This window comes from Primulina tabacum, chromosome 10, assembly GCF_025594145.1.
Source record: "Primulina tabacum isolate GXHZ01 chromosome 10, ASM2559414v2, whole genome shotgun sequence".
Taxonomy (NCBI): Eukaryota; Viridiplantae; Streptophyta; class Magnoliopsida; order Lamiales; family Gesneriaceae; genus Primulina; species Primulina tabacum.
In genome coordinates, this window is record NC_134559.1 from 32,511 (window position 1) to 55,444 (window position 22,934).

The window sequence follows — 22,934 nt, forward strand, 5'->3', positions numbered from 1 at the left end:
TAAATACGCCTGACATCCATGCTTAATAAGCTTCCTCGCACTTAGACAAGAGATAATGTGCGGCATTTGCTGGTTTCTTGCCGCCTCGAAAACAAAAGATTTACCACTGGGTGACCTAATTGATACTGATCGCTGACGAAAATCAATCGAAGCTCCATTCGCTGATAGCCAATCCATCCCAAGTATAATATCGAATTCGGGCATAGGAAGCACAATAAGATCTGCCCGTACAACATCTCTGAATAAACGAAGCTCCAGATTCTTAACAATCTTAGATGTGAGCATCTGATCACCGGAAGGAATCGAAACTTTGAAATCCAAACCCATATCTTTAGGAGTAATATTCAGTCTTTTGATGAAGGTTTCTGATATGAAAGAGTGTGTAGCTCCTGAATCTAGCAAATCATAGGTAGCTACGCCTAGAATGATGATCCTCCCCTTGATGAGTGTAGTGTCTGCCTCTTCCTCAGCTTCCTCGGCATTCATAACATAAGCTCGGGCCGTAGCAGCTGCTTTCCTCTTTGGGCAATCAATAGCCTTGTGACCGGCCTCCTTGCAGTAGAAACATTTATATGATCCCAACTCGCATTTGCCAAGATGTATACGGTTGCACTCCTTGCATGGTTGCCTCTCAGCAGGCTTTGGTGCTCCCGGATTCTGTGGCTTTGGTGGCGCTGGCTTCTTGACTTGACCTTGGGGCTTTTGAGGCCCTTGAGGTCTAGGAGGACCCGTATTTGGCTTCTTGTTGGGTTGATTGTTATTCTGATAATGCTGCCTCTTGCGCTGAATCTCAAAGTCAATGTCCTTTAAGGATTGCTCAGCCTGATATGCATAAGTAACTGCCATAGCATAATTCTCCGGACGCATCATCATAACTTTATCCCGAATGGTAGGTCTTAGGCCATCCTTGAAATGCCTAAGTTTTACTTCCGCGTCTCCAGCAATAAGGGGTACGAAGTAGCAACCCCTATCAAACTTCTTCACAAAATCAGCAACAGATATGTCTCCCTGACGGAGGGTCATAAATTCCCTCTTTATCCGGCTTCTGACATCAGCAGTAAAGTATTTCTCATAGAATTTCGTCTTGAACTGTGCCCAAGTGAGTGTAGCAAGGTCAACACCATGCTCGGCTCCTTCCCACCATAAAGAAGCGTCGTCCCTAAGCAGATAAGTAGTGCATCTTACACGGTCGGCGTCTCCCATGTTCAGATAGCGAAAATGTACCTCGAGTGATTGGATCCAACTCTCTGCAGCAAATGGATCGGTGGTGCCAGAAAATTCCTTCGGCCCTAGCCTCCGGAACTGCTCATAAATATCATCATGTGGCCTAGGTGGCTGTTGTGGCTGCTGCTGCTGCATCTGCTGTAACTGCAGCTGTAGCTGTTGCTGCTGTATCTGCTGCTGCTGTAACTGTTGCTCGAAGAGACGAGCCATACCCTCTAATGCACGAGTAGCAGGATCCTCAGGTGGAGGAGGTGGTGGTGGTGGTGCATTTCTTTGACTATTCCCTCGGCGATTACCACTGTTCTCTGCCTGAATCTCGATAACGGGTACGCGTCTAGGAGGCATTTTATCTGAATGTTTTCCAAATTCTAACGTAACCAACATGCAATTAAATCTAAGTTTTCTAATCATGTAACACATCCTGACTTAATAAGCATTTTAAGCATGCAAGGCAATACTACTAAAAAAAACTATTAAACAGGTATCCTAAACATAATATACATAACGTCATGCAGGTTAAATCATATAGAATCACATAAAACAACTAAAACTTACGACTTGAGGCTTGACGACTGATCTTTCTGGCGCTGATGGTGGCACGACCCTTTACAGGAACCTGGCTCTGATACCAACTGAAGCGTCCTGCTCTTTTTATTGCTTTAAAAGTACTAGAAATTTTTTTTTCCTCTCTCTAAAATTTTCGGCTTTCACTAAAATATTTTTATAAAATATTTTAACCCTTAAAATAAAATACCAACCATCTAGCATTTTAAAAATCAAGTGCAATGGTCATAAAATAAAATCGTCGCATGATTACCAAACCTAAAAAGCAATAAATTTGAAAAGTAAAGCTCATACTAAACCTCTCAAAATCTCTCAAAAGCATAAGTAAATCGTCTTAAAATCTTTAAATAAAATCATAAAGCATAATGCGGAAAATGTAGCGCTGGTCCTCGGGTTATGTGCGCCTTCAGTCCAGTCAAATCACTCATCAAGTCCTCCCTCAATACCACCTGCATCCATCACACCTAGTGAATCTAAAGACTCAACACACCATAATCTTGATAACGAGTAATACGTAATACAGTCAACATATAACGGTGAAAAATATTTGTACTTAAAATATCATTTTCATGAAGATGCATAAACATAAACATTTTTGTAAATATTTTCATGATGCATAAAACATTAAACATAAACATTTTCATAAAATACTTTTTCATGACATGCAATCATAAACCTTAACCTTTTCCCTTTTTTCCTCAACATGACATGACATAAAACATTTTTCATGATCATAAACATTTTTCCTTTTCCTTTTCCTTTTCCTTTTCCTTTTGTTGAATTCAGATAGTTAATTGTGACTTTCCTGATCATGCTCATGAGGGTCGATGGATCCATCTACATAAAACCACAGTACTGGGCGGCGAGGGACACCAGCAACACTCTCACCGGTCAACGGGGCCCTGGCCTATCATGATTCGAATAGAAATACGATCGTCGGGGCTCCCTCTAGGGCCTTTTCCCATAAATGGGCTCCATCTGGGGCCTTTTCCCCTCACGATATTCTCATTCTTCCATTACCACAAAACCGTTACCACATATCCATTACTACATATTCGCAATGATGGAAACACGATCGTCGGGCTCCCACTGAGACCATAACCCTCACGACGTCGCCAACATTAACGAATTAGTCACAATTATTTCACATCCTTCAACATTTTTCATTCGCATCACTTAAAAAAATCATGAATATCATTACTTTTTTCATTTTTTTGAAATCAAGCATGCAACATGTATTTTAAATGTCTTCTTAAATCATAAAAATCCCTTAGACTTTTAAAAATCATCATTTAATCATGAATAATTCATAAACATTTAAAAATAATCGTATTTTCATAAAAATAGCATTTAGGGCACTGCCATGACGTTTACTATGCTCTAGGTGCAAAAAGACCGTTTTACCCCTAGACGTAAAATTTTACCTTCTCGACTTTTTCCTTGATTTCATGACTCTAACATGTCCCAAATAATTATTTAAGCTTACGTGAATTTTTTCATAATTTTATTTGGCATAAATGTTAGACTTTTTCAATTATCTTTTCTAAATTATTTTGACGGTGTTTTAATTCCGAAAAATACCAAACTTTAATATAAAATTCCTAAATTCTAAATTTAGTCATTTTATATTATTTTAGCCCTTATGGACCCCTACTCGACCCCCGTGAGCCGTTTTCCAATTTTTTTCTTCTTTTAAATACCCTATTCGACACCTAAACTTCGACCCCGAGCCAACTTTCGATTTTCACTTGTTACCCCCGAGCAATATCAAACCAGAACCTGCCCAACATGTTTAAGTACCCTACTGGACTCTAACCTCACCAAGAAACAAGCCCAAACCACAAAAACGACAGCTTCCTAAGTAACCCCATGCTGGCCGAGACTTTCAGCTTTCATGGACTCTACGATTTTGGTGTCTAGACCCTAAGCCGACGCCCCAGCCCCTAAACCAAATTATTGTGCACCACGCTAGGACCCTAGTGAGCCACCCTAGCCCAGCCCATGACCCCGAGTTGAGCCCCTCATCCCCTGGACCTGTGCGTAAACCCTGCACCAACTTGTGCATGGTTCTCGGGTGGAGTCCTAGCATAGCTAGGACTCTTCCCCAGCCCTGACCGTGAGTCCTAGCTTGGCTAGGACTCCCTCCTTGACTCCCTCGTGACCTTGTCTAGCCCCTGGAACAAGCCAACCCAACCCCAACCCCCTGCAATGAAAACCCGAACCCTCAACCCAAGACAGCAACTCGCGCTGCTTGGTGTTTTGTTTCTGCCGTAACTTTTGGTGGTGATTAAGGTGAGTTGGTGTGATTCTAAAACAAGTGTAAACCACTCTTGATCCTTCCTTATGTCATGGCAGCCCCTTAACCAAATAATATACAAGTTATTGGATTCAAAAATCATGTTTTCTCATTTATACATGCCATAAACCGAAAATTTTGAAAAATATTTCATGTTCTTCATGCACACAATAATTCAATCAATAATATGATATGATGGATGAGAAAAGGAGATGTATGGCGTGCCTTTGTGTTTTATACGCACGAAAAACCGTTGACGACGAAGAACGGGAGATGACTACGGCTTCTACTTTGCTTGTTGCCTTCGAAAAACCCTTACCAAAAATCCTTCAAAGTGCCGTGAGGTTTGTGTGTGTGTGATGGGAAGAGTTTTTCAGAAAATAAACTAGGTGGCCGATTTCCTTTGGTGCCAAAGTGTAGGGTTTTGCAACTTTTACACTTTAAATACTAATTAAATCCCTAAGTAGGCTTTAGGCCTATTAAGCCATAGAATTAAGCCCATTAGTTAAATTAAGATTTAAATAAAATATTAACAAGGTTTTTGTTTAAATAAATTTGTGAATATATTAGCCGGGTTGCCAAAAAGCTCGTATTTTAGTTGAAAAACCAACACCGATAAAATTTATGCCCTGGCGTATAAAATCACCTCAAAACCCTTAATTTCACAAAATACTAAAAAGCATCGACACTCTTGTAAATAATTAAAAATAATTATTTAATAAAAATATTTTACGTTTTCTATAGCCCTCGGTCCCCGTTCCTCGATCGTCACTTGAATATTCCTAAAATACATTTTTTTTTGCATGATGACAAATAAATCTCATTTAGCATATAAACAAGTACGTCACATAATTAATTAGCAGCTAAAATCAATTAATTACTCCATTTTTCATAATTTCTTAGATTCGCATGCAGTTGGATTACGTCGTCTTAATTTTGGACCTTACAGTTAGCCCTTTCGTAATTATCTCGATTAAAAATCAATAATCATATTAATTATTGCCAAATCATTTCAGATTAATCCCAGATTACAGTAATCAAATTCTCGGGCCTTACATTTCTCCCCCTCTAAGATATGATTTCGTCCTCGAAATCACAAGCAATCAATTCAGATAAGGAAGATATGTATACTCAAGGTTACTTCAGAAAATTCATTCTATCAAACCATCCTGATAAAATTACTTGCAATTACTGGCTATACAACATCCGTATATACCAATCAACAGCTCATACCACATCAATATCAACAGCTGTTATCAAATTCAATCTCAAATATCACCGTAATATCATTCCCATTCAGCGGAAATCTGCAGCACTCACTGTACAATGTTTTATCTGTGGCTATCTTAATACTCGTTTGATAGCTATCATTATAGAGTAATTCATAAAGTGACAAGACATTAGGTCACTAGTGCTAAAATCCAGCACTACAGTTCCTGGATATCCTCCAGTATATAGATAGTTCATTTCAACTATCCGTCAATCTATAAATCATAGATAAAATCATGCTATACATTCTGCCAAAAGCACAAAATCAAGCAAAATCACAAAATCACAAAATTTTCTATTTTTGATTACTTGTTGACAGACGATTTTCGGCTCAAATCATTTGAATCTCGATCGTGACCAGATAAGACATGTGAAACCAACGTAGATCAGGCACTGCCGGATTTGAACAAAATTGAAGCCTAATTTGATTGTAAACGGGCAAACGAACGAGACTCATTCTCCGCAATGAGCTGGCGAGATTTTAGCCGAATTCCTTCTTTAAGACCCGCTAATTTGCGATTTTCCGCTTCTGTTAAGCTTCCGTTTCCTCGAGAAATCCGCTTTGGAAGTCCAAATTCGATTCCGGTCCATTTTATCGTATCACAGGCATAATAATAGCTTTACATTCGCTATTTTCTTCTTCTTATTTTTTTTTCCATTTTCTGGGAACATTTAGCGATTTTTGTTGTCGTGAGCCGGTTCTGTGCGAAAGGGTATGACGCAGATTACGCCGGAGACGGTTAACTCATTAAAAAAAATTATTTCAATTGTTTTATCCATAATTTACGTAAAGGGTCGCGACACGAAGATTTCCCAGGGAAGTCACCCATCCGAACTCTGCCATCGCGCCAGAACGCTTAACTTCATGGTTCTGATTGGGCGAGAGCAGTACTGCGTGTTTTCCATCGCCGCCCGCTCCACACGTACTCGAGAGATATAAGAATAAACATCTCATTGAATGTCGGATGCGATCATACCAGCACTAATGCACCGGATTCCATCAGAACTCCGTAGTTAAGCGTGCTTGGGCGAGAGCAGTACTAGGATAGGTGGACCCCTGGGAAGTCCTCCTTTTCGTGTTTTTCTATTTTTGATTACTTTTTGGCAGACGATTTTCAACTCAAATCGTCTGAATCACGATCGAGAGCAGATAAGACATGTAAAATCAACGTAGCTTGGGCACTGCCGGATTTGGATAAAATTGTAGCCTAATTTGATGGTAATCTGGTAAACGAACGAGACTCGTTACTCCGCAATGAGCTGGCGAGATTTTATCTGAATTCCTTCTCTAATACCCTCTAATTTGCGATTTTCCGCTTCTGTTAAGCTTCCGTTTCCTCGAGAAATCCGCTTAGGAAGTCCGAAATTTGATTCCGATTCCATTTTATCGTATCCCAGGCATAATAATAAATTTACATTCGCTATTTTTTTCCGATTTTTTTTTCTATTTTCTGGGAACATTTAGCGATTTTTGTTGTCGTGAGCCGGTTCTGTACGGAAGGGTATGACGCAGATTATTCTGGAGACGGTTAACTCATTAAAAACAATTATTTCGATAGTTTTATCCATAATTTACGTAAACGGTCACGACACGAGGACTTCCCTGGTCATGGATCGTTAGGATGGTCCAGCATGGGCCGATGCCTTTGTTGGTTCAGCCTAATGGCCCGTGATCGTTACAAAAAAAGGCGCCTTTTTTTGTAACGGTCATGGGCCATTAGGCTGAACTAACAAAGGCCTCGGCCCATACCCAGGCACCACTACTGGTCATGGGTCGTTAGGATGGTCCAACATGGGCATCGGCCCATGCCCATGCACCGTCACTCATAGAATATCTCACCCCTGGTAAGTGGTTTCTTTCGCCTTCCCCAACACTTGAACCCAGGACCTCCAGACTTAAGTACCTAGATTCCTAAGTGTTGGTACAAGTTGAGAATTTAGTCTTTTTATATTATTTTAGCCCTTATGAACCACGAATCGACCCTCGTGAACCATTTTTCAATTTTCCCAAGTTTTAAAAACCCTAATGACCCAAAATCTTCGACCCCGAGCCATCTCTTGATTTTCACGAGTTACCCCGAACCATGTTGATCCAAAACTTGACCAACATCCTAAAGTACCTACTGGACCCAAAGATCCCACGGAAAACACCCAAAACCAAAAAACGAGCCCCATACTCCTTTACCATAAGCTGGCCGAGAAATCCTTGTTGGACAAGGACTCTTGATCAAGCTTCCCTGCCCCTACCAACAAACCCAGCCACCGAACCCACCTGTTGTGCACCCCTTAAGGACCCAGGCCCCCAGGACCACGCCCACCAGCCTGCAACAAGCCCAGAACCCAGCACGCAATTCCCCTTGATTCTCGGGTGGGAGTCATAGCTTGCTAGGACTCCTTCCCAGCCCTTGATCGCGAGTCCTAGCATAGCTAGGACTCTCTCCCTAACTCACCCATGACCTTGGCTAACCCCTGGAACTAGCCAACCAAGCCCTAGACCCTGCAACCATAAAACTGAACCCCTTTGCTCCATGATAGCAAGTTGCTGCACAACTTGTGTTCTATTACGTGTGTGGTGTTAAGGTGATTATCTAGGACTCTAAATCCCGTGCAAAATCGTGCCTAAACATAACCTATATCATGGCAGCCCGTATATACATGTAAACGACAAAAGTTTGAATCAAAATCATGCTTGGAATTTCATCGATTGCATAAAAACGAAAATAATTCAAAGTGTCACTTGTTTCCCAAAATTTTCATGCATAAAAATATAATATGATTTCATGATGGTTTTAAGGGAAGAATAGTTGTGCCTATGCGTAATTTACGCACGAAAAATCGTTGACGATGAAGAAAAACGGAGCAAGAACCTTGGCTAAGACTTTCCTTTGGCAATGCTCGAAAGTTTGCCTCAATTTTTAAGCATGTGTAGGCCGTGTAATCTAGGTATTTTCAGAAGAGTGGCCGTGTGCTTTTGAAAGAATCGTTGGGTTATGGGAAAGTTTTACATATTATATACTTAATTAAACACTAACAAGGCTTTAGGCCTATTAAGCCCCTAATTAAGCCCTTTAGTCTTTAATTAGAATTAAATAAAATATTAGTAAAGTTTTGGAAAAAATAGTTTGGGAATTAAATAGCCGATTTGCCAAAAAGTTCGTATTTTTTTATTGAAAAACCCACACCGATAAAATTTACATCCCGGCGTATAAAATCAACATGCAAGTATCGAAATTTAAGGGACCAAAATGCAATATTTCGAAAGATTGGGGACCTAAGGGCAATTTACGAACGTTAAAGGGCTGAATCAGAATTTTCGAAATAATATAAGGATTTATTTGTTGTCCATCGCCGCCCGAGCCACATGTACTCGAGGGATATAAGAATAAACATCCCACTCAATGTCGGGTGCGATCATACCAGCACTAATGCATCGGATTCCATCAGAACTCGGAAGTTAAGCGTGCTTGGGTGAGAGCAGTACTAGGATGGCTGACCCCCCGGGAAGTCCTCATGTTGCACCCCTTTTCGTGTTTTTCTATTTTTGATTACTTGTTGACAGACGATTTTCGGCTCAAATCATCTGAATCTGGATCAGGACCAGATAAGACATGTGAAATCAACGTAGCTCGGGCACTGCCGGATTCGGACAAAATTGTAGGCTAATTCGATTGTAAACGGGAAAACGAACGAAACTCATTACTCCGCAATGAGCTGGCGAGATTTTATCCGAATTCCTTCTCTAAGACCCTCTAATTTGCGATTTTCCGCTTCTGTTAAGCTTCCGTTTCCTCGAGAAATCTGTTTAGGAAGTCCGAAATTCGATTCCGGTTCAATTTTATCGTAACCAAGGCAAAATAATAGCTTTACATTCGCTATTTTCTTCTTCTTATTTTTTTTCTATTTTCTAGGAACATTTAGCTATTTTTTTTGTCGTGAGCCGGTTCTGTGCGGAAGGGTATGACGAAGATTACTCCGAAGACGGTTAACTCATAAAAAACAATTATTTTGACTGTTTTAGCTATAATTTATGTGAACGGTAGCGACATGAGGACTTCCCAGGGAGGTCACTCATCCTAGCTCTGCCACCGCGCCAGAACGCTTAACTTCATGGTTCTGATTGGGCGAAAGCAGTTCCGCGTGTTGTCCATCGCCGCTCGCGCCACACATACTCGAGGGATATAAGAATAAACATCCCACTCAATGTTGGGTGCGATCATACCAGCACTAATGCACCGGATCCCATCAGAACTCCGAAGTTAAGCATGCTTGGGCTAGAGCAGTACTAGGATGGGTGACCCCCTGGAAAGTCCTCGTGTTGCACCCTTTTTCTTTTTTTTCTATTTTTATACTTGTTGACAGACGATTTTTGGCTCAAAGCATCTGAACCACGATCTGGACAAGATAAGACATGTGAAATCAACGTAGCTCGGGCACTGCCAGATTTGGACAAAATTTTAGCCTAATTGGATTGTAAACGGGCAAACGAACGAGACTCATTACTCCGCAATGAGTTGGAGAGATTTTAGCTGAATTCCTTCTCTAAGACCCTATAATTTGCGATTTTTTGCTTCTGTTAAGCTTCCGTTTCCTCGAGAAATCCGTTTAGGAAGACCGAAATTTGATTCCGGTTCCATTTTATCGTATCTCATGCATTATAATAACTTTACATTCGCTATTTTCTTCTTCTTATTTTTTTTTATTTTCTGGGAACATTTAGCGATTTTTGTTATCGTGAGCCGGTTCTGTACAGAAGGGTATGAAGCAGATTACTCTAGAGACGGTTAACTCATTAAAAACAATTATTTCGACTGTTTTTGCTATAATTTACGTAAACGGTCGAGACACGAAGACTTCACAGGGAGGTCACCCATCCTAGCTCTGTCATCGCGCCAAAACACTTAACTTCATGGTTCTGAATGGGCGAGAGCAGTGCCGCGTGTTGTCCATCGCCGCCCGCTCCACACGTACTCAAATGATATAAGAATAAACATCCCACTCAATGTCGGGTGCGATTATACCATCATTAATGCACCGAATCCTGTCAGAACTCCGAAGTTAAGCGTGCTTGGCCGAGAGCAGTACTAGTATGGGTGACTCCCTGGGAAGTCCTCGTGTTGCACCCCTTTTCGTGTTTTTCTTTTTTTGATTACATGTTGAAAGACAATTTTCGTCTCAAATCATCTGAATCTCGATCGGGACCAGATAAGACATATGAAATCAACGTAGCTTGGGCACTGCCGAATTTGGACAAAATTGTAGCCTAATTTGATTGTAAACAAGCAAACAAACGAGACTCATAACTCCACATTGAGCTGGCGAGATTTTAGACAAATTCCTTCTCTAAGCCTCTTTAATTTGCGATTTTCCTCTTCTGTTAAGCTTCTGTTTCCTCGAGAAATCCGTTTAGGAAGTCCGAAATTCAATTCCGGTTCCATTTTATCGTATCCCAGTCATAATAATAGCTTTCCATTCGCTATTTTCTTCTTCTTATTTTTTTTTTCTATTTTCTGGGAACATTTTGCTATTTTTATTGTCTTGAGCAGGTTCTGTGCGGAAGGGTATGACGCATATTACTCCGGAGACGGTTAACTCATTAAAAACAATTATTTCGAATGTTTTATCCATAGTTTACGTAAACGATCGCGACACGAGGACTTCCCAGGGAGGTCACCCATCCTAGCTTTGCCATCGCGCCAGAATGCTTAACTTCATGGTTCTGATTGGGCGAGAACCATCGGAATCTCGATCGGGACCAGATAAGACATGTGAAATCAACGTAGCTCGGTCACTGCCGGATTTGGACAAAATTGTAGCCTAATTTGATTGTAAACGGGCAAACGAACGAGACTCATTACTCCGCAACGAGCTGACGAGATTTTAGACGAATTCCTTCTCTAAGACCTTCTAATTTACGATTTCCGCTTCTGTTAAGCTTCCATTTTCTCGAGAAATCCGCTTAGGAAGTTCTAAATTCGATTCTTGTTCCATTTTATCATATTCAAGCATAATAATAGCTTTACATTTGCTATTTTCTTCTTCTTATTTTTTTTCTATTTTATGGGAACATTTAGCGATTTTTGTTGTCTTGAGCAGGTTTTGTGAGGAAGGGTATGACGCATATTATTCCGGAGACGGTTAACTCATTAAAAACAATTATTTCGACTGTTTTATCCATAATTTACGTAAACGGTCGCGACACATGGACTTCCAAGGGAGGTCACCCATCCTAGCTCTGCCATCGGGCCTGAGCGCTTTACTTCATGGTTCTGATTGGGCGAGAGCAGTGCCGCGTTTTGTCCATCGCCGCCCGCTCCACAAGTACTCGAGGGATATAAGAATAAACATCCCACTCAATGTCGGGTGCGATCATACCAGCACTAATGCACCGGATCCCATCAGAACTCCGAAGTTAAGCGTGCTTGGGCGAGAGCAGTACTAGGATGGGTGACCCCCTTGGAATTCCTCGTGTTTTTCTATTTTTGATTACTTGTTGACAGACGATTTTCGGCTCAAATCATCCGAATCTTGATCGGGACCAGATAAGACATGTGAAATCAACGTAGCTCGGGCACTGCCGGATTTGAACAAAATTGTAGGCTAATTTGATTGAAAACGGGCAAACGAACGTGACTCATTACTCCACAATGAGCTGGCGAGATTTTAGCCGAATTCTTTCTCTAAGACCCTCTAATTTGCGTCTTTCCGCTTTTGTTAAGCTTCCGTTTTCTCAAGAAATCCGCTTAGAATGTCCGAAATTTGATTCCGGTTCCATTTTATCGTATCCCAGGCATAATAATAGCTTAACATTTGCTATTTTATACTTCATATTTTTTTTCCTATTTTCTGGGAACATTTAGCGGTTTTTGTTGTCTTGAGCAGGTTCTGTGCGGAAGAGTGTGACGCATATTACGCCGGAGACGGTTAACTCATTAAAAACAATTATTTCGATTGTTTTATCTATAATTTACGTAAAGGGTCGCGACACGAGGACTTCCCAGGGAGGTCACCCATCCTAGCTCTGCCATCGCGCCAAAACGCTTAACTTCATGGTTCTGATTGGGCGAGAGCAGTGCCGCGTGTTGTCCATCGCCGCCCGCTCCACTCGTACTCGAGGGATATAAGAATAAACATCCCACTCAATGTCGGGTGTGATCATACCTGCACTTATGCACCGGTTCCTATTAGAACTCCGAAGTTAAGAGTGCTTGGGCGAGAGCAGTACTATGATGGGTGAACCCCTGGAAAGTCCTCGTGTTGCACCCCTTTTCGTGTTTTTTAATTTTTGATTACTTGTTGACAGACGATTTTCGGCTCAAATCGTCTGAATCGCGATCGAGAGCAGATAAGACATGTGAAATCAACGTAGCTCGGGCACTGCCGGATTTGGACAAAATTGTAGCCTAATTTGATTGTAATCAGGCAAACGAACGAGACTCGTTACTCCGCAATGAGCTGACGAGATTTTAGCCGAATTCCTTCTCTAAGACCCTCTAATTTGCGATTTTCCGCTTCTATTAAGCTTCCGTTTCCTCGAGAAATCCGCTTAGGATGTCCGAAATTCGATTCCGTTCTATTTTACATTCGCTATTTTCTTCTTCTTATTTTTTTTTCTATTTTCTGGGAACATTTCGTGATTTTTGTTGCCGTGAGCAGGTTCTGTGCGGAATGGTATGACGCAGATACTCCGGAGACGGTTAACTCATTAAAAACAATTATTTCGACTGTTTTATCCATAATTTACGTAAACGGTCACGACACGAGGATTCCCAGGGAGGTCACCCATCCTAGCTCTGCCATCGCGCCAGAACGCTTAACTTCATGGTTCTGATTGGGCCAGAGCACTGTCGCGTGTTGTCCATCGCCGCCCGCTCCACACGTATTCATGGTATATAAGAATAAATATCCAAATCAATGTCGGGTGCGATCATACCAGCACTAATGCACTGGATCCCATCAGAACTTCGAAGTTAAACGTGCCTGTACGAAAGCAGTACTAGGGTGGGTGACCTCCTGGGAAGTCCTTGTGTTGCACCCTTTTTCGTGTTTTTCTATTTTTGATTACTTGTTGACAGACGATTTTGAGCTCAAACCATCTGAATCTCGATCGGGAGCAGATAAGACATGTGAAATCAACGTAGCTCGGGCACTGCCGAATTTGGACAAAATTGTAGGCTAATTTGATTGTAAACGGGCAAACGAACGAGACTCGTTACTCCGCAATGAGCTGGTGAGATTTTAGCCGAATTCCTTCTCCAAGACCCTCTAATTTGCGATTTTACGCTTCTGTTAAGCTTCCGTTTCCTCGAAAAATCCTTTTAGGAAGTCCGAAATTCGATTCCAGTTCTATTTTATAGTATCCAAGGCATAATAATAGTTTTACATTCGCTATTTTCTTCTTCTTATTTTTCTTTTCTATTTCCTGGGAGCATTTAGCGATTTTTTTTGTCGTGAGTCGGTTTTGTGCGGAAGGGTATGACGCAGATTACACCAGAGACGGTTAACTCATTAAAAACAATTATTTCGACAGTTTTAGCTATAATTCACGTAAACGGTCGAGACACGAGGACTTCACAGTGAGGTCACCCATCCTAGCTCTGCCATCGCGCCAGAACGCTTAACTTCATGGTTCTGATTGGGCGAGAGCAGTGCCGCGTGTTGTCCATCGCCGCCCGCTCCACACGTACTCAAACGATATAAGAATAAACATCCCACTGAATTTCGGGTGCGAACATACCAGCACTAATGCACCGGATCCCATCAGAACTCCGAAGTTAAGCGTGCTTGGCCGAGAGCAGTACTAGTATGGGTGACCCCCTGGGAATTCCTCGTGTTGCACCCCTTTTCGTGTTTTTCTATTTTTGATTACTTGTTGACAGATGATTTTTGGCTCAAATAATCTGAATATCGATCGGCACCAGATAAGACATGTGAAATCAACGTAGCTCGGGCTCTGTCGGATTTGGAAAAAATTGTAGCCTAATTTGATTGTTAACGGGAAAACGAACGAGACTCTTTACTCCGCAATGAGCTGGCAAAATTTTAGCCGAATTCCTTCTCTAAGACCCTCTAATTTGCGATTTTCCGCTTTTGTTAAGCTTCCGTTTCCTCGAGAAATCCGCTTAGGAAGTCCGAAATTGGATTTCGATTCCATTTTATCGTATCGCAGGCATAATAATAACTTTACATTCGCTAATTTTTTTTCCTATTTTTTTTTCTATTTTCTGGGAACATTTAGCGATTTTTTTTGTCGTGAGCCGGTTGTGTGCGGAAGGGTATGACGCAGATTACTCCGGAGACGGTTAACTCATTAAAAACAATTATTTCGACTGTTTTATCAATAATTTACGTAAACGGTCGCGACACGAGGACTTCCCAGGGAGGTCACCCATCCTAGCTCTGCCATCACGCCAGAACGCTTAACTTCAAGGTTCTGATTGGGCGAGAGCAGTGCTGTAATGATCATGGGCCATTAGGCTGAACCAACAAAGGCCTCTGGCCATACCCACGCACCACTACTGGTCATAGGTCGTTAAGATGGTCCAGCATGGGTGGAGGCCTTCGTTGGTTCAGCCTAATGGCCCATCATGGGCCATTAGGCTTAACCAACAAAGGCCTCGGCCCATACCCACGCACCACTACTTGTCATGGGTCGTTAGGATGGTCCAGCATGGGCCTCGGCCCATGCCAATGCACCGTCACTCATAGAATATCTCACCCCTGGTAAGTGGTTTCTTTCGCCTTCCCCAACACTTGAACCCAGGACCTCCAGACTTAAGTACCTAGATTCATAAGTGTTGGTACAAGTTGAGAATTTAGTCGTTTTATATTATTTTTGCCCTTATGAACCACGACACGACCCCCGTGAACCATTTTTCAATTTTCCCAAGTTTAAAAAACTCTAATGACCCAAAATCTTCGACCCCGAGCCATCTCTTGATTTTCACAAGTTACCCCCGAACCATGTTGATCCAAAACTTGACCAACATCCTAAAGTACCCTACTGGACCCAAAGATCCCACGGAAAAAACCCCAAACAAAAAAAACGAGCCCCATACTCCTCTACCATAAGCTGGCCGAGAAATCCTTGTTGGACAAGGACTCTTGATCAAGCTTCCCTGCCCCTACCAACGAACCCAGCCACCAAACCAACCTGTTGTACACTCCCTAAGGACCCTAAGGACTCGACCTGACCTAGCCCAGGCCCCCTAGACCACGCCCACAAGCCTGCAACAAGCCCAGAAACCTACACGCAATTCCCCTTGATTCTCGGGTGGGAGTCATAGCTTGCTAGGACTCCTTCCCAGCCCTTGAACCCGAGTCCTAGAATGGCTAGGACTCTCTCCCTAACTCACCCACGACCTTGGTTAACCCCTGGAACCAGCCAACCAAGCCCTAGCCCCTGCAACAATAAAACCGAACCCTTTGCTCCATGACAGAAGGTTGCTGCACAGCTTGTGTTCTATTTCGTGTGTGGTGTTAAGGTGATTATCTAGGACTCTATATCCCGTGTAAAATCATGCCTAAACATAACCTATATCATGGAAGCCCGTATATACATGTAAAGGACAAAAGTTTGAATCAAAATCATGCTTGGAATTTCATGGATTGCATAAAAACGAAAATAATTCAAAGTGTCACTTGTTTCCCAAAATTTTCATGCATAAAAATATAATATGATGTGATGATGGTTTGAAGGGAAGAATATGTGTGCCTATGCGTAATTTACGCACGAAAAACCATTGACGATGACGAAGAACAGAGCAAGAACCTTGGCTAAGACTTTCCCTTGGCAACGCTCGAAAGTTTGCCTCAATTTTTAAGAATAAGTGTGCCGTGTAATCTAGGTATTTTAAGAATTGTGGCCGTGTGCTTTTGAAATAATCGTAGGTTTATGGGAAAGGTTAACATATTATATACTTAATTAAACACTAACAAGGCTTTAGGCCTATTAAGCCCTAATTAAGCTCAGTCTTTAATTAGAATTAAATAAAATGTTATTAAAGTTTTGGTAAAAATAGTTTGGGAATTAAATAGCGGGGTTGCCAAAAAGTTCGTATTTTTTTTATTGAAAAACCCACACCGATAAAATTTACGTCCCGGTGTATAAAATCAACATGCAAGTATCGAAATTTAAGGGACAAAAATGCCATATTTCGAAAGATTGGGGACCTAAGGGCAATTTACGAACGTTTAAGGGCTGAATCAGAATTTTCGAAATAATATAAGGATTTATTTGTTGTCCATCACCGCCCGCGCCACACGTACTCGAGGGATATAAGAATAAACATCCCACTCAATGTCGGGTGGGATCATACCAGCAGTAATGCACCGGATACCATCAGAACTCGGAAGTTAAGCGTGCTTGGGCGAGAGCAGTACTCTAGGACGGGTGACCCTCTGGGAAGTCCTCGTGTTGCACCCCTTTTCGTGTTTTTCTATTTTTGATTACTTGTTGACAGACGATTTTCGGCTCAAATCATCTGAATCTCGATCGGGACCAGATAAGACATGTGAAATCAACGTAGCTCGGGCGCTGCCGGATTTGGACAAAATTGTAGCCTAATTTGATTGTAAACGGGAAAATGAACGAGACTGATTACTCCGCAATGAGCTGGAGAGATTTTAGCCGAATTCCTTCTCTAAGACCCTCTAATTTGCGATTTTCCGCTTCTGTTAGCTTTCGTTTTACTCGATAAATCCGTTTAGGAAGTCCAAAATTCGATTTCGGTTCCATTTTATCGTATCCCAGGCATAATAATAGCTTTACATTCGTTATTTTCTTCTTCTTATTTTCTTTTTCAATTTTCTGGGAACATTTAGCGATTTTTGTTGTCGTGAGCCGGTTCTGTAAGGAAGGGTATGACGCAGATTACTCCGGAGATGGTTAACTTATTAAAAACAATTATTTCAACAGTTTTAGCTATAATTTACGTAAACGGTCGCGACACGAGGACTTTCCAGGGAGGTCACCCATCCTAGCTCTGGCATCGCGCCAGAGCGCTTAACTTCTTGGTTCTGATTGGGCGAAAGCAGTGCCGCTTGTAACGTCTCGAAAATCGAAAAGTCCATGTAAACCACATGCATGCAAATTATTAAATTCTTTGGTATTTCATTAAATTCTTTTAAACCATAAAATGTATTTTTATTTTATTAAATTGTGTTTAATTATTTTTATGCATTTTATGCATAATTCATGCATGGTAGAATTTATTCCATACATTTTATAAGTTCATGCATTAAGGTTTTTAAAGTGCATTTCGCTCTTGAACGAGGATCAGAGACCGGAGAATTTTCAAGAAAATTATTTTTATTACACGATTAAGTTCTATTAATTAATACAAGATGTTTTAAAGGTGTTTTTCAAGAATTGAGATTTATTGGGTATTTTTATCTGCAGAATTTTATTTTTACCCGGTAAGCAAATTTTATCGAATCAGGAGACTTTTTGAGGGTTCGGCTAATATTTTCAAAAACTTTTAATCAAGAAATATTTTTCGGGATTGTGTTTGGACTGAATGAGACTACTTTTAAGCTTGTTGGGCTTAAAATTCTTTTTAAATCTTTAATTAGAAACTTATGGCCTATTATATTTTAATTAACTACATAGTAAATCCCTATGGACCCACTACACCTAACATTACCCTCCCCAATCATCCGACACCCTCACTCCCATCTCAACATTTTCATAGAAATCCCAGCAGCTGAAAGCACGGCCATTTCCATTCAAGGCGTAAGAAAATTCTCCGACTTGATTTCCGACGCTCGTTCTTCGGTTTTCTTGCGAAATATTTTCACCAGGCACGCTTTATATCATTCTTCTGCATCATACACGTTTTATATACTGAGTTTGGTGTTCATGCATGAAAAGTTTCGATCCAAGCTTGTCTATGGAAGATCTTTGATTTTCTTGTGTTTATTGCATTCTTTTTGTTTCAAGTCTCACATTTTCTTGAATTGTGCAAGGAGGCTGCCGTTTTGTTGATGCTAAGGGACCGTTTAGAGCAGGTTAGTGGAGTCATGAGGCTGGTGTAAGGTTCGGTAGGTTTGGAGTGAAGGCCGAGATGTGTAGCGGCTTGGGGTTTCTCGTTTTCTTTGTCTAGATCGGTGGGTAGGTGAAGTCTGGTGGTGCAAGGGCGACTCTAGACCTTGAACAGACTCTGGTGGGTCTGAATCATGGTCTGGAAATGCGCGAACGCTGCTGGTCTTGTCCTAGAAGCCGCAAGGGAAGAGTTGGACGAGTTGGGTTCGATTGGTGTTGTGGGGAGTGTAGCGATACGGTGATCTACGCCTGATTCATGAGGCTGATGGCGTGGGTGCAGTAGGTTCAGGGGAGCCCTATGGTGGTCTAGGAAAGGCTGAGACGTGCCTGGTTCCATCGGTGTTGGGCTAAGACGCGAGAATAGGGAGGTAGTGTAGTAGGGTAGGCGAAAGGGGAAGAGGCTGATTTCCAGCATCTTTGTAAGGCCTGATCGAATGGTTTAAGCGACGGGTCTGGATGTTTATAAGGCCTTTTAAGTGTTTATTAGGTGTGGTAAAAAGTTGGGAAAAATACTGTTAAGTTTCGAGTCGATTCGGGTTAAAACCGAGACACCGGTCCAAGTTTTAAAACAATTCGGTTAAGTTATAAAATGGGCTCGAGTTTACGTCTAGGGATGCTTTTAAATATGTGTGGGGATATTTTAAGGAATTTGGTAAGCTTCAGATCAAAATAATGAGTTTTGGATTTATCCGGGATTTAATCGCAACACGAAACGTTAATTACAGAATTAATTGAAACGCTAGATTTAAGCTTTATTAAATTATGAAAAATTATATTTAAGGTCAAATAATTATAAGAAGTCTAAGTTTTTAATTTGGGAATTTTATGCTAAGGTTTGGTTTAATTCGGGATTAAAGCGCGTTAATATGTTATGTTTAAAAATTAATTTAAAATTCATCGATTTAAGCCAAATAAAAATATGGGAAAATTTTTGTAGGCTTAAATAATTATTTGGGACATGTTAGAGTCAATGATATTAAGAAAATGTCAAAAACGTGAAATTTTACGTCCAAGGGCAAAATGGTAATTTTTGGGTTTCCAGGGGCAAAATGGTAATTTTGCACCCGGGGTTAGATGTTGGTCCTGGCAGCGCCATGAGCACAAATTTACTATATTTTAAAGTTTTATGCCATCACGATTTTTAAGATTTTATGAAAATATACGTTGCATGCTTGGTTTAAAGGAAAAATTACGTATATGCATGTTTTTATTAAGTGGTGAATATGATGATATTTTTGAAGGATGGGAGTTGGTTGTGACTGACGATGTATATGTATACGATGATAGGATTGGAGATATCGTGAGGGAAAAGGCTCTAGAGGGAGCCCGTTTACATGAGAAGGCCCCAGAGGGAGACCGACGATCGTATTTCCATTGACATGATATGAGATATGATGAGCTGAGGCCAAGGCTCAGTGGACGGGTAATGCTGTCGCTGATGTCCCCGCCGCCGGGTACCGCGGTTTTATAGATGGATCCATCGATAGAGCTGATACGAAAGTCACAACTAATGAACTGAATTCAATTAAAAAGAAAATGTTTAAGTTTATGATGACATGATTTAATACGATATGATTTGATACGACATGTTTATATTCATGTTTTAAAGTTTATGAAAGGTATGTTGGCATTATGATTTTACAATACACGTTTATGTTATGCTTTTAAGTTCATGAAAGATATGTTGAGTATGATATTTTTCACTGGTTTGTGCTATGTATATGTATTTGTTATTTCTAGTATAGGTGTGTTGATTCTTTAGACTCACTAGGCGTGTGTGATGCAGGTGAGCTAAATGTTGAGGAGACTATAGGTGCCGACTCTAAGTAGGCAGACCTGGTGCGATGACACGACCCGAGGACCACATGTTTTCCGCATTACGATTTATGAGATTGAGAGGAAATGAATATTTTCACACGTTGATGATTTTAAGATTTTTATTAGTTTATGTTTTCGTATGATTGTAGATGAGTTTGGTTATTTTTTTACCGTCAAATTATTACGATTATTTTAAATGTTATTTCGAAAATGCGAGTTTTTATTTTAAAAAAATGTCCAGTAGAATTTTAAAAATGAGTGAGACGTTACAGTTGGTATCAGAGCAAGGGCCATGTATAGGGTTGTGCCACCTCCAGTTTCTGCAGCTCAGTCTTCAAGCCTCAAGTCTGTAAGCTTTTATGACTTCAATGTTTTAAATGTTTTACTTATATCACCTGCATGTTAACATGATTTACGCTTTATGATGATTTACGGTATATGTTTAACTGCTTTTATGATTTAAGGATTTACAGTTTTAAAAACTAGATTAAATTGCATGTTGGTTACGTTTGGAATTGGACGTGTCTAAGAATTCGAATATTGGTCTTTAGGAGAAGTGGATAATGATTTGATTATATCTATTTTTAGGTTAGAAGTACTGATGTTCTACTCTTTGGGGTAATAAGTTAATCTTGAAAGTTATGAATGCTTTTGGGACTTGTAGAATTTCTAAGAAATTATTGATAGTTCGTGGTTGCTAGTTGAATTAATTTTTGATGAATCCATACAAGGATTAATGATTCGAAAACTACGACGATCTTTGGAAGTATAATAACGTAGAATTTATTTAGGATGCATGCTCTACCTAATGGGACCTAAGGATTTAATTGAATTGATTGAGAATTTAAAGGACCTAATTGTAATAATCAATAATTGAGGACCTAAGTGCAACAATAAAATTCTAAGGGACTATTTCGAATTTACCAAACTTTGGGATTAAATTTTTAGTTTTGAGAATTTTAAGGTTTAATGAGTCCAAGTCGAAAATTTTAGGGAAAAAAATGCAAATTTCGAGGAGTTATAAGGCCAAAATTGTAATCTTTGACAATTTTAAGGACCAAATTGTAAATTTTGAAATTTTGAGGATTAAAATTCGAACTTTTGAGGAACACTTGGGTAAAATCAGTAATTTTCGAGGTTATGAGAATTGATCTTGGGTCTAATAAAGTTAAGATTATTGAATTTTATGTTACGAGAAACCTATAAAATGGGATTAGGAACGCCAAGAACTTATGGGTAATTTTTGGATTCTCGAGATTAAGGACAAATTCGGATAATATTCGAGGAAAGTAAGAACTAATTTTGAATTTTTTAAGAAATTTAGGGATTTGTTTAGCAGTAAGTGAGAATTGAATGATTTAAATGATAAGACTTTTCGGTGATTTGAGCTTGAAGAGATAATTATAACTTGATTATAATCTGGCTTATAATATAATAAGGAATGACAATCAATGGCATTGTAGGATGATTCAATATTGGGCTTGAAAATCTAAATGTTAATGGAATAAGACAATGGAAAAAAATTAAGAATTTAGAGTGATAACAATTTAAGGTAAAGTGATCATTTAGTCAAGTTACAAGATTAGACATTAAGTTAACTTATTTTTGGGGACTTAAGGTTTGATGTAGCATAAGTTTTAATCACGATCTTAAGAGTTAAAATTATATCTTTGTCGGAATTTAAATTTTTCTAGAAAGTTGGGTATGTTTGATGGTTAGGTTACTCGATAGATGCATGTAAGAATTGAGGTAGACACCTCGTCTTGAGGAATTTTTGGTAAGTTATTAAGAAACTTGAGAATAAGTGAATATGTGTGTTGGAATTATGTTATCTAATACTATTTGGGTCGCGTAAGCTTGAATTTTAAGTTTATGGAATACGTGTTCATACGGAAATTTTGGGTGAAATAATAATAAAAAAAGAATTAGTTGTGTTCAACATAAGTTATCAATTAATGAATATTAAGATTTTTATCGAGTGAGAAATCTAAAATGCTTGATATGGGGATTCTAGAACTCTATGGAGTATAAGTGAAGTTGATTTATTAGAGTTAGTCTAATGCTCCCATGGGATGACTTAATAAGTTTTATACGCTAGTATGTATGAAGCATTGAGAATACGTAAGAATGCAACATTCATTTCAACGAGGAAAGTCCAGGGGCCTTAAGCCTCAACTAAATTGTAATTGGGAAGAAAATAGTTTAAGCATGTGATTGATGATAGAAGTGTTTTATTAATTAGGTAGAAGTTCGATAGTTTTATGGATTAACGCTACTCGAATTTAAAGATTTGCAACAATTTAATATTTGGGATGTACTTGTAAATAATTAAGTTACGTAAGTTTGGTGCTATAAGATAATGATTCGATTCAAGGATCTTAGGCGAATATCATTATGGTTTTGAGATAAGGTTTAACTTTTAAGTGTATCACCGAAGATATAAGTTGATCAGTAAAATCTTGGTGTTAAGATTTCTTAAGTTGCATAAATGATAATGTAATAAGTTGATGAACATTATGTGTATAGTATAAGAAAAGTAAGACGCAATAAAATTCGAACTGCCATTTCTAATATTGGGAAGTTTGAGAAAAGTCGGAATTTGAGGCATGAGTAGAATAGAACTAAGTCGCAATAAGTAGTTCTAGGTTGCAATTCACAAATAAGGATCTCAATAGGCAAAATAATTAGGATTGAGGAGACATAAGTACATCCTAAGATTTATTA

The 22,934-nt window shown here is 39.7% G+C and overlaps 6 non-coding genes and 3 pseudogenes across 6 annotated transcripts; all 9 read left to right on the forward strand.

The window, feature by feature from the left end:
• The first annotated feature begins 6,316 nt into the window (after window positions 1-6,316).
• Window positions 6,317-6,436, forward strand: LOC142511989 (5S ribosomal RNA; annotated as a pseudogene).
• A 2,320-nt stretch (window positions 6,437-8,756) lies between these two features.
• LOC142506748 (5S ribosomal RNA) lies at window positions 8,757-8,875 on the forward strand. The gene has a single exon (XR_012805029.1). It is a non-coding gene; the product is annotated as a 5S ribosomal RNA (ribosomal RNA).
• Window positions 8,876-9,558: 683 nt separating this feature from the next.
• LOC142515243 (5S ribosomal RNA) lies at window positions 9,559-9,677 on the forward strand. Its single transcript, XR_012811099.1, has one exon. It is a non-coding gene; the product is annotated as a 5S ribosomal RNA (ribosomal RNA).
• Window positions 9,678-10,357: 680 nt separating this feature from the next.
• LOC142511214 (5S ribosomal RNA) lies at window positions 10,358-10,476 on the forward strand (annotated as a pseudogene).
• A 1,235-nt stretch (window positions 10,477-11,711) lies between these two features.
• LOC142507269 (5S ribosomal RNA) lies at window positions 11,712-11,830 on the forward strand. Its single transcript, XR_012805529.1, has one exon. It is a non-coding gene; the product is annotated as a 5S ribosomal RNA (ribosomal RNA).
• A 667-nt stretch (window positions 11,831-12,497) lies between these two features.
• On the forward strand, window positions 12,498-12,616 carry LOC142509024 (5S ribosomal RNA). Its single transcript, XR_012807217.1, has one exon. It is a non-coding gene; the product is annotated as a 5S ribosomal RNA (ribosomal RNA).
• A 653-nt stretch (window positions 12,617-13,269) lies between these two features.
• Window positions 13,270-13,388, forward strand: LOC142508544 (5S ribosomal RNA). Its single transcript, XR_012806752.1, has one exon. It is a non-coding gene; the product is annotated as a 5S ribosomal RNA (ribosomal RNA).
• A 685-nt stretch (window positions 13,389-14,073) lies between these two features.
• LOC142514649 (5S ribosomal RNA) lies at window positions 14,074-14,192 on the forward strand. The gene has a single exon (XR_012810534.1). It is a non-coding gene; the product is annotated as a 5S ribosomal RNA (ribosomal RNA).
• A 2,462-nt stretch (window positions 14,193-16,654) lies between these two features.
• On the forward strand, window positions 16,655-16,775 carry LOC142511828 (5S ribosomal RNA; annotated as a pseudogene).
• The last annotated feature ends 6,159 nt before the right edge of the window (window positions 16,776-22,934 follow it).